The sequence below is a fragment of the Pseudophryne corroboree genome, chromosome 4 (assembly GCF_028390025.1).
Source record: "Pseudophryne corroboree isolate aPseCor3 chromosome 4, aPseCor3.hap2, whole genome shotgun sequence".
In the NCBI taxonomy this organism is placed as follows: domain Eukaryota; kingdom Metazoa; phylum Chordata; class Amphibia; order Anura; family Myobatrachidae; genus Pseudophryne; species Pseudophryne corroboree.
In genome coordinates, this window is record NC_086447.1 from 63,241,078 (window position 1) to 63,258,307 (window position 17,230).

General features: G+C 37.9%; 15 non-coding genes across 15 annotated transcripts; all 15 read left to right on the top strand.

The window, feature by feature from the left end:
* Positions 1–985: 985 nt before the first annotated feature.
* Positions 986–1,057, top strand: TRNAA-CGC (transfer RNA alanine (anticodon CGC)). The gene has a single exon. It is a non-coding gene; the product is annotated as a tRNA-Ala (tRNA).
* A 353-nt stretch (positions 1,058–1,410) lies between these two features.
* Positions 1,411–1,482, top strand: TRNAA-UGC (transfer RNA alanine (anticodon UGC)). The gene has a single exon. It is a non-coding gene; the product is annotated as a tRNA-Ala (tRNA).
* Positions 1,483–2,357: 875 nt separating this feature from the next.
* On the top strand, positions 2,358–2,429 carry TRNAA-UGC (transfer RNA alanine (anticodon UGC)). The gene has a single exon. It is a non-coding gene; the product is annotated as a tRNA-Ala (tRNA).
* A 2,670-nt stretch (positions 2,430–5,099) lies between these two features.
* TRNAA-CGC (transfer RNA alanine (anticodon CGC)) lies at positions 5,100–5,171 on the top strand. Its single transcript has one exon. It is a non-coding gene; the product is annotated as a tRNA-Ala (tRNA).
* Positions 5,172–6,470: 1,299 nt separating this feature from the next.
* TRNAA-UGC (transfer RNA alanine (anticodon UGC)) lies at positions 6,471–6,542 on the top strand. Its single transcript has one exon. It is a non-coding gene; the product is annotated as a tRNA-Ala (tRNA).
* Positions 6,543–9,212: 2,670 nt separating this feature from the next.
* Positions 9,213–9,284, top strand: TRNAA-CGC (transfer RNA alanine (anticodon CGC)). Its single transcript has one exon. It is a non-coding gene; the product is annotated as a tRNA-Ala (tRNA).
* Positions 9,285–9,637: 353 nt separating this feature from the next.
* TRNAA-UGC (transfer RNA alanine (anticodon UGC)) lies at positions 9,638–9,709 on the top strand. The gene has a single exon. It is a non-coding gene; the product is annotated as a tRNA-Ala (tRNA).
* An 866-nt stretch (positions 9,710–10,575) lies between these two features.
* Positions 10,576–10,647, top strand: TRNAA-CGC (transfer RNA alanine (anticodon CGC)). The gene has a single exon. It is a non-coding gene; the product is annotated as a tRNA-Ala (tRNA).
* A 1,299-nt stretch (positions 10,648–11,946) lies between these two features.
* On the top strand, positions 11,947–12,018 carry TRNAA-CGC (transfer RNA alanine (anticodon CGC)). The gene has a single exon. It is a non-coding gene; the product is annotated as a tRNA-Ala (tRNA).
* Positions 12,019–12,371: 353 nt separating this feature from the next.
* TRNAA-UGC (transfer RNA alanine (anticodon UGC)) lies at positions 12,372–12,443 on the top strand. The gene has a single exon. It is a non-coding gene; the product is annotated as a tRNA-Ala (tRNA).
* An 875-nt stretch (positions 12,444–13,318) lies between these two features.
* TRNAA-UGC (transfer RNA alanine (anticodon UGC)) lies at positions 13,319–13,390 on the top strand. The gene has a single exon. It is a non-coding gene; the product is annotated as a tRNA-Ala (tRNA).
* A 788-nt stretch (positions 13,391–14,178) lies between these two features.
* On the top strand, positions 14,179–14,250 carry TRNAA-UGC (transfer RNA alanine (anticodon UGC)). Its single transcript has one exon. It is a non-coding gene; the product is annotated as a tRNA-Ala (tRNA).
* Positions 14,251–15,125: 875 nt separating this feature from the next.
* TRNAA-UGC (transfer RNA alanine (anticodon UGC)) lies at positions 15,126–15,197 on the top strand. The gene has a single exon. It is a non-coding gene; the product is annotated as a tRNA-Ala (tRNA).
* Positions 15,198–15,985: 788 nt separating this feature from the next.
* Positions 15,986–16,057, top strand: TRNAA-UGC (transfer RNA alanine (anticodon UGC)). The gene has a single exon. It is a non-coding gene; the product is annotated as a tRNA-Ala (tRNA).
* An 875-nt stretch (positions 16,058–16,932) lies between these two features.
* On the top strand, positions 16,933–17,004 carry TRNAA-UGC (transfer RNA alanine (anticodon UGC)). The gene has a single exon. It is a non-coding gene; the product is annotated as a tRNA-Ala (tRNA).
* The last annotated feature ends 226 nt before the right edge of the window (positions 17,005–17,230 follow it).

Consider the following 17,230-nt stretch of genomic DNA (forward strand, 5'->3'; position numbering starts at 1 on the left):
GAACAGCAATCGCTCGGTATCAAAACACACCAACTCAAAGGGGATGTAGCTCAGTGGTAGAGCGCATGCTTTGCTGTATGAGGCCCCGGGTTCAATCCCCAGCATCTCCATGTTTTGCAAAATATAGATTCTTACTTATCTGTATGTAACCTCTTCAGAAGAGCCCAAGACCAACAAATGCATGAATGCACTCTACAGTAATGGGCAAGAATTAACACCAATTATGAAAAATAATTGATCATTCTATTAAATGTGATGTAGCTCAGTGGTAGATTATATTCTGTGGATACTGTGTTTCCTTATTTAACCAGCAGTTACCATATCATACCTACTGACATTCTCCAAACACTGATGTCAAGTATATGGTAATTATGAAACAGAGTTTTAATTTCACTGGGAAATGAACTATAAAAGCAGTAGTTTCATAAAAGGACAAATCACACGATACAGCAAAACTAATTGATTAAGAAGGACAGACATCTTTAAACACATTGTGAACCTATGGAGGATGGATTTGGGCTTGAATGTCAAGTAATTAGTGATCAATCAATGCATGAAAAGATAAACACATATCAACTCTGTACAAAATACCTGGTGAAGCCTTAGTCAGAAATGCCCAGGAGGCAGTCATAGCCTGTATCCTATGCGCCCTTCTTCCAAGTTCTGACACTGCTGATAAAACAGAATGTAAGACTGTCCTCTACTTGGCAATTCTTGATCAATATCCATGCCATTCATTACATAAGGTAGGGGATTCTGATGATAACCCAGACTCCGGTGAAGAAGTCTAACAGCAATTTAAAGTGTGGAATGATCATCTACTTGCATCCTCATCAGCTGTGGAAACTATGGTGTCCTTGAACTCTGGCAAAGTGTAATGGTTTTTATTGCTTTATACTCTGAGATGACCCTTAGAACACTAGAAAATAGTAGAACTTGAGTACAATGCAAAGCTGCAATCGAATGAGTACCACACTTTTTCACAGGGGATGTTGCTCAGTGGTAGAACGCATGCTTCGCATGTATGAGGCCCCGGGTTCAATCTCCGGCATCTCCATGTTTTGCAAAATGTAGATTCTTTCTTAACTCTTTGTAACCTCTCCAGATCAACAAATGCATTAAAATACTCTAGAGAAATTGGAAAAGTTTCAATCAAACTATGAAAAATTATTGACCAGTCTATAAAATGTGATGTTGCTCAGTGGTAGATTATATTCCCCAGAATCTGTGTTTCCTCATTGAAATAAAAGTTATCATATGATACCTACAGTATCCTTGAAATCTATACAGCAAGGTATAATTGTTATCTTTGCTCCGTGCTCTGAGTTTAACCTTAGAACAGTGGAAGTAGTAGAACTTGAGTACTATGCAGAACGGCAATCACTCGGTATCAAAGCACACCATCTCAAAGGGGATGTAGCTCAGTGGTAGAGCGCATGCTTTGCATGTGTGAGGCTCTGGGTTCAATCCCCGGCATCTCCATGTTTTGCAAAATATAGATTCTTACTTATCTGTATGTAACCTCTTCAGAAGAGCCCAAGACCAACAAATGCATGAATGCACTCTACAGTAATGGGCAAGAATTAACACCAATTATGAAAAATAATTGATCATTCTATTAAATGTGATGTAGCTCAGTGGTAGATTATATTCTGTGGATACTGTGTTTCCTTATTTAACCAGCAGTTACCATATCATACCTACTGACATTCTCCAAACACTGATGTCAAGTATATGGTAATTATGAAACAGAGTTTTCATTTCACTGGGAAATGAACTATAAAAGCAGTAGTTTCATAAAAGAACAAATCACACGATACAGCAAAACTAATTGATTAAGAAGGACAGACATCTTTAAACACATTGTGAACCTATGGAGGATGGATTTGGGCTTGAATGTCAAGTAATTAGTGATCAATCAATGCATGAAAAGATAAACACATATCAACTCTGTACAAAATACCTGGTGAAGCCTTAGTCAGCAATGCCCAGGAGGCAGTCATAGCCTGTATCCTATGTGCCCTTCTTCCAAGTTCTGACACTGCTGATAAAACAGAATGTAAGACTGTCCTCTACTTGGCAATACTTGATCAATATCCATGCCATTCATTACATAAGGTAGGGGATTCTGATGATAACCCAGACTCCGGTGAAGAAGTCTTACAGCAATTTAAAGTGTGGAATGATCATCTACTTGCATCCTCATCAGCTGTGGAAACTATGGTGTCCTTGAACTCTGGCAAAGTGTAATGGTTTTTATTGCTTTATACTCTGAGATGACCCTTAGAACACTAGAAAATAGTAGAACTTGAGTACAATGCAAAGCTGCAATCGAATGAGTACCACACTTTTTCACAGGGGATGTAGCTCAGTGGTAGAGCGCATGCTTTGCATGTATGAGGCCCTGGGTTCAATCCCCAGCACCTCCATGTTTTGCAAAATGTAGAATCTTTCTTAACTCTATGTAACCTCTCCAGATCAACAAATGCATTAAAATACTCTAGAGAAATTGGAAAAGTTTCAATCAAACTATGAAAAATTATTGACCAGTCTATAAAATGTGATGTTGCTCAGTGGTAGATTATATTCCCCAGAATCTGTGTTTCGTCATTGAAATAAAAGTTATCATATGATACCTACAGTATCCTTGAAATCTATACAGCAAGGTATAATTGTTATCTTTGCTCCATGCTCTGAGTTTAACCTTAGAACAGTGGAAGTAGTAGAACTTGAGTACTATGCAGAACAGCAATCACTCGGTATCAAAACACACCAACTCAAAGGGGATGTAGCTCAGTGGTAGAGCGCATGCTTTGCTGTATGAGGCCCCGTGTTCAATCCCCAGCATCTCCATGTTTTGCAAAATATAGATTCTTACTTATCTGTATGTAACCTCTTCAGAAGAGCCCAAGACCAACAAATGCATGAATGCACTCTACAGTAATGGGCAAGAATTAACACCAATTATGAAAAATAATTTATCATTCTATTAAATGTGATGTAGCTCAGTGGTAGATTATATTCTGTGGATACTGTGTTTCCTTATTTAACCAGCAGTTACCATATCATACCTACTGACATTCTCCAAACACTGATGTCAAGTATATGGTAATTATGAAACAGAGTTTTAATTTCACTGGGAAATGAACTATAAAAGCAGTAGTTTCATAAAAGAACAAATCACACGATACAGCAAAACTAATTGATTAAGAAGGACAGACATCTTTAAACACATTGTGAACCTATGGAGGATGGATTTGGGCTTGAATGTCAAGTAATTAGTGATCAATCAATGCATGAAAAGATAAACACATATCAACTCTGTACAAAATACCTGGTGAAGCCTTAGTCAGAAATGCCCAGGAGGCAGTCATAGCCTGTATCCTATGTGCCCTTCTTCCAAGTTCTGACACTGCTGATAAAACAGAATGTAAGACTGTCCTCTACTTGGCAATACTTGATCAATATCCATGCCATTCATAACATAAGGTAGGGGATTCTTATGATAACCCAGACTCCGGTGAAGAAGTCTAACAGCAATTTAAAGTGTGGAATGATCATCTACTTGCATCCTCATCAGCTATGGAAACTATGGTTTCCTTGAACTCTGGCAAAGTGTAATGGTTTTTATTGCTTTATACTCTGGGATGACCCTTAGAACACTAGAAAATAGTAGAACTTGAGTACAATGCAAAGCTGCAATCGAATGAGTACCACACTTTTTCACAGGGGATATAGCTCAGTGGTAGAACGCATGCTTCGCATGTATGAGGCCCCGGCTTTAATCCCCGGCATCTCCATGTTTTGCAAAATGTAGATTCTTTCTTAACTCTATGTAACCTCTCCAGATCAACAAATGCATTAAAATACTCTAGAGAAATTGGAAAAGTTTCAATCAAACTATGAAAAATTATTGACCAGTCTATAAAATGTGATGTTGCTCAGTGGTAGATTATATTCCCCAGAATCTGTGTTTCGTCATTGAAATAAAAGTTATCATATGATACCTACAGTATCCTAGAAATCTATACAGCAAGGTATAATTGTTATCTTTGCTCCGTGCTCTGAGTTTAACCTTAGAACAGTGGAAGTAGTAGAACTTGAGTACTATGCAGAACAGCAATCGCTCGGTATCAAAACACACCAACTCAAAGGGGATGTAGCTCAGTGGTAGAGCGCATGCTTTGCTGTATGAGGCCCCGGGTTCAATCCCCAGCATCTCCATGTTTTGCAAAATATAGATTCTTACTTATCTGTATGTAACCTCTTCAGAAGAGCCCAAGACCAACAAATGCATGAATGCACTCTACAGTAATGGGCAAGAATTAACACCAATTATGAAAAATAATTGATCATTCTATTAAATGTGATGTAGCTCAGTGGTAGATTATATTCTGTGGATACTGTGTTTCCTTATTTAACCAGCAGTTACCATATCATACCTACTGACATTCTCCAAACACTGATGTCAAGTATATGGTAATTATGAAACAGAGTTTTAATTTCACTGGGAAATGAACTATAAAAGCAGTAGTTTCATAAAAGAACAAATCACACGATACAGCAAAACTAATTGATTAAGAAGGACAGACATCTTTAAACACATTGTGAACCTATGGAGGATGGATTTGGGCTTGAATGTCAAGTAATTAGTGATCAATCAATGCATGAAAAGATAAACACATATCAACTCTGTACAAAATACCTGGTGAAGCCTTAGTCAGCAATGCCCAGGAGGCAGTCATAGCCTGTATCCTATGTGCCCTCCTTCCAAGTTCTGACACTGCTGATAAAACAGAATGTAAGACTGTCCTCTACTTGGCAATACTTGATCAATATCCATGCCATTCATTACATAAGGTAGGGGATTCTGAAGATAACCCAGACTCCGGTGAAGAAGTCTTACAGCAATTTAAAGTGTGGAATGATCATCTACTTGCATCCTCATCAGCTGTGGAAACTATGGTGTCCTTGAACTCTGGCAAAGTGTAATGGTTTTTATTGCTTTATACTCTGAGATGACCCTTAGAACACTAGAAAATAGTAGAACTTGAGTACAATGCAAAGCTGCAATCGAATGAGTACCACACTTTTTCACAGGGGATGTAGTTCAGTGGTAGAGCGCATGCTTCGCATGTATGAGGCCCCGGCTTTAATCCCCGGCATCTCCATGTTTTGCAAAATGTAGATTCTTTCTTAACTCTATGTAACCTCTCCAGATCAACAAATGCATTAAAATACTCTAGAGAAATTGGAAAAGTTTCAATCAAACTATGAAAAATTATTGACCAGTCTATAAAATGTGATGTTGCTCAGTGGTAGATTATATTCCCCAGAATCTGTGTTTCCTCATTGAAATAAAAGTTATCATATGATACCTACAGTATCCTTGAAATCTATACAGCAAGGTATAATTGTTATCTTTGCTCCGTGCTCTGAGTTTAACCTTAGAACAGTGGAAGTAGTAGAACTTGAGTACTATGCAGAACAGCAATCGCTCGGTATCAAAACACACCAACTCAAAGGGGATGTAGCTCAGTGGTAGAGCGCATGCTTTGCTGTATGAGGCCCCGGGTTCAATCCCCAGCATCTCCATGTTTTGCAAAATATAGATTCTTACTTATCTGTATGTAACCTCTTCAGAAGAGCCCAAGACCAACAAATGCATGAATGCACTCTACAGTAATGGGCAAGAATTAACACCAATTATGAAAAATAATTGATCATTCTATTAAATGTGATGTAGCTCAGTGGTAGATTATATTCTGTGGATACTGTGTTTCCTTATTTAACCAGCAGTTACCATATCATACCTACTGACATTCTCCAAACACTGATGTCAAGTATATGGTAATTATGAAACAGAGTTTTAATTTCACTGGGAAATGAACTATAAAAGCAGTAGTTTCATAAAAGAACAAATCACACGATACAGCAAAACTAATTGATTAAGAAGGACAGACATCTTTAAACACATTGTGAACCTATGGAGGATGGATTTGGGCTTGAATGTCAAGTAATTAGTGATCAATCAATGCATGAAAAGATAAACACATATCAACTCTGTACAAAATACCTGGTGAATCCTTAGTCAGCAATGCCCAGGAGGCAGTCATAGCCTGTATCCTATGTGCCCTTCTTCCAAGTTCTGACACTGCTGATAAAACAGAATGTAAGACTGTCCTCTACTTGGCAATACTTGATCAATATCCATGCCATTCATTACATAAGGTAGGGGATTCTGATGATAACCCAGACTCCGGTGAAGAAGTCTTACAGCAATTTAAAGTGTGGAATGATCATCTACTTGCATCCTCATCAGCTGTGGAAACTATGGTGTCCTTGAACTCTGGCAAAGTGTAATGGTTTTTATTGCTTTATACTCTGAGATGACCCTTAGAACACTAGAAAATAGTAGAACTTGAGTACAATGCAAAGCTGCAATCGAATGAGTACCACACTTTTTCACAGGGGATGTAGCTCAGTGGTAGAGCGCATGCTTTGCATGTATGAGGCCCTGGGTTCAATCCCCAGCACCTCCATGTTTTGCAAAATGTAGAATCTTTCTTAACTCTATGTAACCTCTCCAGATCAACAAATGCATTAAAATACTCTAGAGAAATTGGAAAAGTTTCAATCAAACTATGAAAAATTATTGACCAGTCTATAAAATGTGATGTTGCTCAGTGGTAGATTATATTCCCCAGAATCTGTGTTTCGTCATTGAAATAAAAGTTATCATATGATACCTACAGTTTCCTTGAAATCTATACAGCAAGGTATAATTGTTATCTTTGCTCCATGCTCTGAGTTTAACCTTAGAACAGTGGAAGTAGTAGAACTTGAGTACTATGCAGAACAGCAATCGCTCGGTATCAAAACACACCAACTCAAAGGGGATGTAGCTCAGTGGTAGAGCGCATGCTTTGCTGTATGAGGCCCCGTGTTCAATCCCCAGCATCTCCATGTTTTGCAAAATATAGATTCTTACTTATCTGTATGTAACCTCTTCAGAAGAGCCCAAGACCAACAAATGCATGAATGCACTCTACAGTAATGGGCAAGAATTAACACCAATTATGAAAAATAATTTATCATTCTATTAAATGTGATGTAGCTCAGTGGTAGATTATATTCTGTGGATACTGTGTTTCCTTATTTAACCAGCAGTTACCATATCATACCTACTGACATTCTCCAAACACTGATGTCAAGTATATGGTAATTATGAAACAGAGTTTTAATTTCACTGGGAAATGAACTATAAAAGCAGTAGTTTCATAAAAGAACAAATCACACGATACAGCAAAACTAATTGATTAAGAAGGACAGACATCTTTAAACACATTGTGAACCTATGGAGGATGGATTTGGGCTTGAATGTCAAGTAATTAGTGATCAATCAATGCATGAAAAGATAAACACATATCAACTCTGTACAAAATACCTGGTGAAGCCTTAGTCAGAAATGCCCATGAGGCAGTCATAGCCTGTATCCTATGTGCCCTTCTTCCAAGTTCTGACACTGCTGATAAAACAGAATGTAAGACTGTCCTCTACTTGGCAATACTTGATCAATATCCATGCCATTCATAACATAAGGTAGGGGATTCTTATGATAACCCAGACTCCGGTGAAGAAGTCTAACAGCAATTTAAAGTGTGGAATGATCATCTACTTGCATCCTCATCAGCTATGGAAACTATGGTTTCCTTGAACTCTGGCAAAGTGTAATGGTTTTTATTGCTTTATACTCTGGGATGACCCTTAGAACACTAGAAAATAGTAGAACTTGAGTACAATGCAAAGCTGCAATCGAATGAGTACCACACTTTTTCACAGGGGATGTAGCTCAGTGGTAGAACGCATGCTTCGCATGTATGAGGCCCTGGCTTTAATCCCCGGCATCTCCATGTTTTGCAAAATGTAGATTCTTTCTTAACTCTATGTAACCTCTCCAGATCAACAAATGCATTAAAATACTCTAGAGAAATTGGAAAAGTTTCAATCAAACTATGAAAAATTATTGACCAGTCTATAAAATGTGATGTTGCTCAGTGGTAGATTATATTCCCCAGAATCTGTGTTTCGTCATTGAAATAAAAGTTATCATATGATACCTACAGTATCCTAGAAATCTATACAGCAAGGTATAATTGTTATCTTTGCTCCGTGCTCTGAGTTTAACCTTAGAACAGTGGAAGTAGTAGAACTTGAGTACTATGCAGAACAGCAATCGCTCGGTATCAAAACACACCAACTCAAAGGGGATGTAGCTCAGTGGTAGAGCGCATGCTTTGCTGTATGAGGCCCCGGGTTCAATCCCCAGCATCTCCATGTTTTGCAAAATATAGATTCTTACTTATCTGTATGTAACCTCTTCAGAAGAGCCCAAGACCAACAAATGCATGAATGCACTCTACAGTAATGGGCAAGAATTAACACCAATTATGAAAAATAATTTATCATTCTATTAAATGTGATGTAGCTCAGTGGTAGATTATATTCTGTGGATACTGTGTTTCCTTATTTAACCAGCAGTTACCATATCATACCTACTGACATTCTCCAAACACTGATGTCAAGTATATGGTAATTATGAAACAGAGTTTTAATTTCACTGGGAAATGAACTATAAAAGCAGTAGTTTCATAAAAGAACAAATCACACGATACAGCAAAACTAATTGATTAAGAAGGACAGACATCTTTAAACACATTGTGAACCTATGGAGGATGGATTTGGGCTTGAATGTCAAGTAATTAGTGATCAATCAATGCATGAAAAGATAAACACATATCAACTCTGTACAAAATACCTGGTGAAGCCTTAGTCAGAAATGCCCAGGAGGCAGTCATAGCCTGTATCCTATGTGCCCTTCTTCCAAGTTCTGACACTGCTGATAAAACAGAATGTAAGACTGTCCTCTACTTGGCAATACTTGATCAATATCCATGCCATTCATTACATAAGGTAGGGGATTCTGATGATAACCCAGACTCCGGTGAAGAAGTCTAACAGCAATTTAAAGTGTGGAATGATCATCTACTTGCATCCTCATCAGCTGTGGAAACTATGGTGTCCTTGAACTCTGGCAAAGTGTAATGGTTTTTATTGCTTTATACTCTGAGATGACCCTTAGAACACTAGAAAATAGTAGAACTTGAGTACAATGCAAAGCTGCAATCGAATGAGTACCACACTTTTTCACAGGGGATGTAGCTCAGTGGTAGAACGCATGCTTCGCATGTATGAGGCCCCGGCTTTAATCCCCGGCATCTCCATGTTTTGCAAAATGTAGATTCTTTCTTAACTCTATTTAACCTCTCCAGATCAACAAATGCATTAAAATACTCTAGAGAAATTGGAAAAGTTTCAATCAAACTATGAAAAATTATTGACCAGTCTATAAAATGTGATGTTGCTCAGTGGTAGATTATATTCCCCAGAATCTGTGTTTCGTCATTGAAATAAAAGTTATCATATGATACCTACAGTATCCTTGAAATCTATACAGCAAGGTATAATTGTTATCTTTGCTCCGTGCTCTGAGTTTAACCTTAGAACAGTGGAAGTAGTAGAACTTGAGTACTATGCAGAACGGCAATCGCTCGGTATCAAAGCACACCAACTCAAAGGGGATGTAGCTCAGTGGTAGAGCGCATGCTTTGCATGTATGAGGCCCTGGGTTCATTTCCCGTCATCTCCATATTTTGCAAAATATAGATTCTTACTTATCTGTGTGTAACCTCTTCAGAAGAGCCCAAGACCAACAAATGCATGAATGCACTCTGCAGTAATGGGCAAGAATTAACACCAATTATGAAAAATAATTGATCATTCTATTAAATGTGATGTAGCTCAGTGGTAGATTATATTCTGTGTTTCCTTATTTAACCAGCAGTTACCATATCATACCTACTGACATTCTCCAAACACTGATGTCAAGTATATGGTAATTATGAAACAGAGTTTTAATTTCACTGGGAAATGAACTATAAAAGCAGTAGATTCATAAAAGAACAAATCACACGATACAGCAAAACTAATTGATTAAGAAGGACAGACATCTTTAAACACATTGTGAACCTATGGAGGATGGATTTGGGCTTGAATGTCAAGTAATTAGTGATCAATCAATGCATGAAAAGATAAACACATATCAACTCTGTACAAAATACCTGGTGAAGCCTTAGTCAGAAATGCCCAGGAGGCAGTCATAGCCTGTATCCTATGTGCCCTTCTTCCAAGTTCTGACACTGCTGATAAAACAGAATGTAAGACTGTCCTCTACTTGGCAATACTTGATCAATATCCATGCCATTCATAACATAAGGTAGGGGATTCTTATGATAACCCAGACTCCGGTGAAGAAGTCTAACAGCAATTTAAAGTGTGGAATGATCATCTACTTGCATCCTCATCAGCTGTGGAAACTATGGTGTCCTTGAACTCTGGCAAAGTGTAATGGTTTTTATTGCTTTATACTCTGGGATGACCCTTAGAACACTAGAAAATAGTAGAACTTGAGTACAATGCAAAGCTGCAATCGAATGAGTACCACACTTTTTCACAGGGGATGTAGCTCAGTGGTAGAACGCATGCTTCGCATGTATGAGGCCCCGGCTTTAATCCCCGGCATCTCCATGTTTTGCAAAATGTAGATTCTTTCTTAACTCTATGTAACCTCTCCAGATCAACAAATGCATTAAAATACTCTAGAGAAATTGGAAAAGTTTCAATCAAACTATGAAAAATTATTGACCAGTCTATAAAATGTGATGTTGCTCAGTGGTAGATTATATTCCCCAGAATCTGTGTTTCGTCATTGAAATAAAAGTTATCATATGATACCTACAGTATCCTAGAAATCTATACAGCAAGGTATAATTGTTATCTTTGCTCCGTGCTCTGAGTTTAACCTTAGAACAGTGGAAGTAGTAGAACTTGAGTACTATGCAGAACAGCAATCGCTCGGTATCAAAACACACCAACTCAAAGGGGATGTAGCTCAGTGGTAGAGCGCATGCTTTGCTGTATGAGGCCCCGGGTTCAATCCCCAGCATCTCCATGTTTTGCAAAATATAGATTCTTACTTATCTGTATGTAACCTCTTCAGAAGAGCCCAAGACCAACAAATGCATGAATGCACTCTACAGTAATGGGCAAGAATTAACACCAATTATGAAAAATAATTGATCATTCTATTAAATGTGATGTAGCTCAGTGGTAGATTATATTCTGTGGATACTGTGTTTCCTTATTTAACCAGCAGTTACCATATCATACCTACTGACATTCTCCAAACACTGATGTCAAGTATATGGTAATTATGAAACAGAGTTTTAATTTCACTGGGAAATGAACTATAAAAGCAGTAGTTTCATAAAAGAACAAATCACACGATACAGCAAAACTAATTGATTAAGAAGGACAGACATCTTTAAACACATTGTGAACCTATGGAGGATGGATTTGGGCTTGAATGTCAAGTAATTAGTGATCAATCAATGCATGAAAAGATAAACACATATCAACTCTGTACAAAATACCTGGTGAAGCCTTAGTCAGAAATGCCCAGGAGGCAGTCATAGCCTGTATCCTATGTGCCCTTCTTCCAAGTTCTGACACTGCTGATAAAACAGAATGTAAGACTGTCCTCTACTTGGCAATACTTGATCAATATCCATGCCATTCATTACATAAGGTAGGGGATTCTGATGATAACCCAGACTCCGGTGAAGAAGTCTAACAGCAATTTAAAGTGTGGAATGATCATCTACTTGCATCCTCATCAGCTGTGGAAACTATGGTGTCCTTGAACTCTGGCAAAGTGTAATGGTTTTTATTGCTTTATACTCTGAGATGACCCTTAGAACACTAGAAAATAGTAGAACTTGAGTACAATGCAAAGCTGCAATCGAATGAGTACCACACTTTTTCACAGGGGATGTAGCTCAGTGGTAGAACGCATGCTTCGCATGTATGAGGCCCCGGCTTTAATCCCCGGCATCTCCATGTTTTGCAAAATGTAGATTCTTTCTTAACTCTATTTAACCTCTCCAGATCAACAAATGCATTAAAATACTCTAGAGAAATTGGAAAAGTTTCAATCAAACTATGAAAAATTATTGACCAGTCTATAAAATGTGATGTTGCTCAGTGGTAGATTATATTCCCCAGAATCTGTGTTTCGTCATTGAAATAAAAGTTATCATATGATACCTACAGTATCCTTGAAATCTATACAGCAAGGTATAATTGTTATCTTTGCTCCGTGCTCTGAGTTTAACCTTAGAACAGTGGAAGTAGTAGAACTTGAGTACTATGCAGAACGGCAATCGCTCGGTATCAAAGCACACCAACTTAAAGGGGATGTAGCTCAGTGGTAGAGCGCATGCTTTGCATGTATGAGGCCCTGGGTTCAATCCCCGGCATCTCCATGTTTTGCAAAATATAGATTCTTACTTATCTGTGTGTAACCTCTTCAGAAGAGCCCAAGACCAACAAATGCATGAATGCACTCTACAGTAATGGGCAAGAATTAACACCAATTATGAAAAATAATTGATCATTCTATTAAATGTGATGTAGCTCAGTGGTAGATTATATTATGTGGATACTGTGTTTCCTTATTTAACCAGCAGTTACCATATCATACCTACTGACATTCTCCAAACACTGATGTCAAGTATATGGTAATTATGAAACAGAGTTTTAATTTCACTGGGAAATTAACTATAAAAGCAGTAGTTTCATAAAAGAACAAATCACACGATACAGCAAAACTAATTGATTAAGAAGGACAGACATCTTTAAACACATTGTGAACCTATGGAGGATGGATTTGGGCTTGAATGTCAAGTAATTAGTGATCAATCAATGCATGAAAAGATAAACACATATCAACTCTGTACAAAATACCTGGTGAAGCCTTAATCAGCAATGCCCAGGAGGCAGTCATAGCCTGTATCCTATGTGCCCTTCTTCCAAGTTCTGACACTGCTGATAAAACAGAATGTAAGACTGTCCTCTACTTGGCAATACTTGATCAATATCCATGCCATTCATTACATAAGGTAGGGGATTCTGATGATAACCCAGACTCCGGTGAAGAAGTCTTACAGCAATTTAAAGTGTGGAATGATCATCTACTTGCATCCTCATCAGCTGTGGAAACTATGGTGTCCTTGAACTCTGGCAAAGTGTAATGGTTTTTATTGCTTTATACTCTGAGATGACCCTTAGAACACTAGAAAATAGTAGAACTTGAGTACAATGCAAAGCTGCAATCGAATGAGTACCACACTTTTTCACAGGGGATGTAGCTCAGTGGTAGAGCGCATGCTTTGCATGTATGAGGCCCCGGGTTCAATCCCCAGCACCTCCATGTTTTGCAAAATGTAGATTCTTTCTTAACTCTATGTAACCTCTCCAGATCAACAAATGCATTAAAATACTCTAGAGAAATTGGAAAAGTTTCAATCAAACTATGAAAAATTATTGACCAGTCTATAAAATGTGATGTTGCTCAGTGGTAGATTATATTCCCCAGAATCTGTGTTTCGTCATTGAAATAAAAGTTATCATATGATACCTACAGTATCCTTGAAATCTATACAGCAAGGTATAATTGTTATCTTTGCTCCGTGCTCTGAGTTTAACCTTAGAACAGTGGAAGTAGTAGAACTTGAGTACTATGCAGAACAGCAATCGCTCGGTATCAAAACACACCAACTCAAAGGGGATGTAGCACAGCGGTAGAGCGCATGCTTTGCTGTATGAGGCCCCGGGTTCAATCCCCAGCATCTCCATGTTTTGCAAAATATAGATTCTTACTTATCTGTATGTAACCTCTTCAGAAGAGCCCAAGACCAACAAATGCATGAATGCACTCTATAGTAATGGGCAAGAATTAACACCAATTATGAAAAATAATTGATCATTCTATTAAATGTGATGTTGCTCAGTGGTAGATTATATTCCCCAGAATCTGTGTTTCGTCATTGAAATAAAAGTTATCATATGATACCTACAGTATCCTTGAAATCTATACAGCAAGGTATAATTGTTATCTTTGCTCCGTGCTCTGAGTTTAACCTTAGAACAGTGGAAGTAGTAGAACTTGAGTACTATGCAGAACGGCAATCGCTCGGTATCAAAGCACACCAACTTAAAGGGGATGTAGCTCAGTGGTAGAGCGCATGCTTTGCATGTATGAGGCCCTGGGTTCAATCCCCGGCATCTCCATGTTTTGCAAAATATAGATTCTTACTTATCTGTGTGTAACCTCTTCAGAAGAGCCCAAGACCAACAAATGCATGAATGCACTCTACAGTAATGGGCAAGAATTAACACCAATTATGAAAAATAATTGATCATTCTATTAAATGTGATGTAGCTCAGTGGTAGATTATATTATGTGGATACTGTGTTTCCTTATTTAACCAGCAGTTACCATATCATACCTACTGACATTCTCCAAACACTGATGTCAAGTATATGGTAATTATGAAACAGAGTTTTAATTTCACTGGGAAATTAACTATAAAAGCAGTAGTTTCATAAAAGAACAAATCACACGATACAGCAAAACTAATTGATTAAGAAGGACAGACATCTTTAAACACATTGTGAACCTATGGAGGATGGATTTGGGCTTGAATGTCAAGTAATTAGTGATCAATCAATGCATGAAAAGATAAACACATATCAACTCTGTACAAAATACCTGGTGAAGCCTTAATCAGCAATGCCCAGGAGGCAGTCATAGCCTGTATCCTATGTGCCCTTCTTCCAAGTTCTGACACTGCTGATAAAACAGAATGTAAGACTGTCCTCTACTTGGCAATACTTGATCAATATCCATGCCATTCATTACATAAGGTAGGGGATTCTGATGATAACCCAGACTCCGGTGAAGAAGTCTTACAGCAATTTAAAGTGTGGAATGATCATCTACTTGCATCCTCATCAGCTGTGGAAACTATGGTGTCCTTGAACTCTGGCAAAGTGTAATGGTTTTTATTGCTTTATACTCTGAGATGACCCTTAGAACACTAGAAAATAGTAGAACTTGAGTACAATCCAAAGCTGCAATCGAATGAGTACCACACTTTTTCACAGGGGATGTAGCTCAGTGGTAGAGCGCATGCTTTGCATGTATGAGGCCCCGGGTTCAATCCCCAGCACCTCCATGTTTTGCAAAATGTAGATTCTTTCTTAACTCTATGTAACCTCTCCAGATCAACAAATGCATTAAAATACTCTAGAGAAATTGGAAAAGTTTCAATCAAACTATGAAAAATTATTGACCAGTCTATAAAATGTGATGTTGCTCAGTGGTAGATTATATTCCCCAGAATCTGTGTTTCGTCATTGAAATAAAAGTTATCATATGATACCTACAGTATCCTTGAAATCTATACAGCAAGGTATAATTGTTATCTTTGCTCCGTGCTCTGAGTTTAACCTTAGAACAGTGGAAGTAGTAGAACTTGAGTACTATGCAGAACAGCAATCGCTCGGTATCAAAACACACCAACTCAAAGGGGATGTAGCACAGCGGTAGAGCGCATGCTTTGCTGTATGAGGCCCCGGGTTCAATCCCCAGCATCTCCATGTTTTGCAAAATATAGATTCTTACTTATCTGTATGTAACCTCTTCAGAAGAGCCCAAGACCAACAAATGCATGAATGCACTCTATAGTAATGGGCAAGAATTAACACCAATTATGAAAAATAATTGATCATTCTATTAAATGTGATGTTGCTCAGTGGTAGATTATATTCCCCAGAATCTGTGTTTCGTCATTGAAATAAAAGTTATCATATGATACCTACAGTATCCTTGAAATCTATACAGCAAGGTATAATTGTTATCTTTGCTCCGTGCTCTGAGTTTAACCTTAGAACAGTGGAAGTAGTAGAACTTGAGTACTATGCAGAACGGCAATCGCTCGGTATCAAAGCACACCAACTTAAAGGGGATGTAGCTCAGTGGTAGAGCGCATGCTTTGCATGTATGAGGCCCTGGGTTCAATCCCCGGCATCTCCATGTTTTGCAAAATATAGATTCTTACTTATCTGTGTGTAACCTCTTCAGAAGAGCCCAAGACCAACAAATGCATGAATGCACTCTACAGTAATGGGCAAGAATTAACACCAATTATGAAAAATAATTGATCATTCTATTAAATGTGATGTAGCTCAGTGGTAGATTATATTATGTGGATACTGTGTTTCCTTATTTAACCAGCAGTTACCATATCATACCTACTGACATTCTCCAAACACTGATGTCAAGTATATGGTAATTATGAAACAGAGTTTTAATTTCACTGGGAAATTAACTATAAAAGCAGTAGTTTCATAAAAGAACAAATCACACGATACAGCAAAACTAATTGATTAAGAAGGACAGACATCTTTAAACACATTGTGAACCTATGGAGGATGGATTTGGGCTTGAATGTCAAGTAATTAGTGATCAATCAATGCATGAAAAGATAAACACATATCAACTCTGTACAAAATACCTGGTGAAGCCTTAATCAGCAATGCCCAGGAGGCAGTCATAGCCTGTATCCTATGTGCCCTTCTTCCAAGTTCTGACACTGCTGATAAAACAGAATGTAAGACTGTCCTCTACTTGGCAATACTTGATCAATATCCATGCCATTCATTACATAAGGTAGGGGATTCTGATGATAACCCAGACTCCGGTGAAGAAGTCTTACAGCAATTTAAAGTGTGGAATGATCATCTACTTGCATCCTCATCAGCTGTGGAAACTATGGTGTCCTTGAACTCTGGCAAAGTGTAATGGTTTTTATTGCTTTATACTCTGAGATGACCCTTAGAACACTAGAAAATAGTAGAACTTGAGTACAATGCAAAGCTGCAATCGAATGAGTACCACACTTTTTCACAGGGGATGTAGCTCAGTGGTAGAGCGCATGCTTTGCATGTATGAGGCCCCGGGTTCAATCCCCAGCACCTCCATGTTTTGCAAAATGTAGATTCTTTCTTAACTCTATGTAACCTCTCCAGATCAACAAATGCATTAAAATACTCTAGAGAAATTGGAAAAGTTTCAATCAAACTATGAAAAATTATTGACCAGTCTATAAAATGTGATGTTGCTCAGTGGTAGATTATATTCCCCAGAATCTGTGTTTCGTCATTGAAATAAAAGTTATCATATGATACCTACAGTATCCTTGAAATC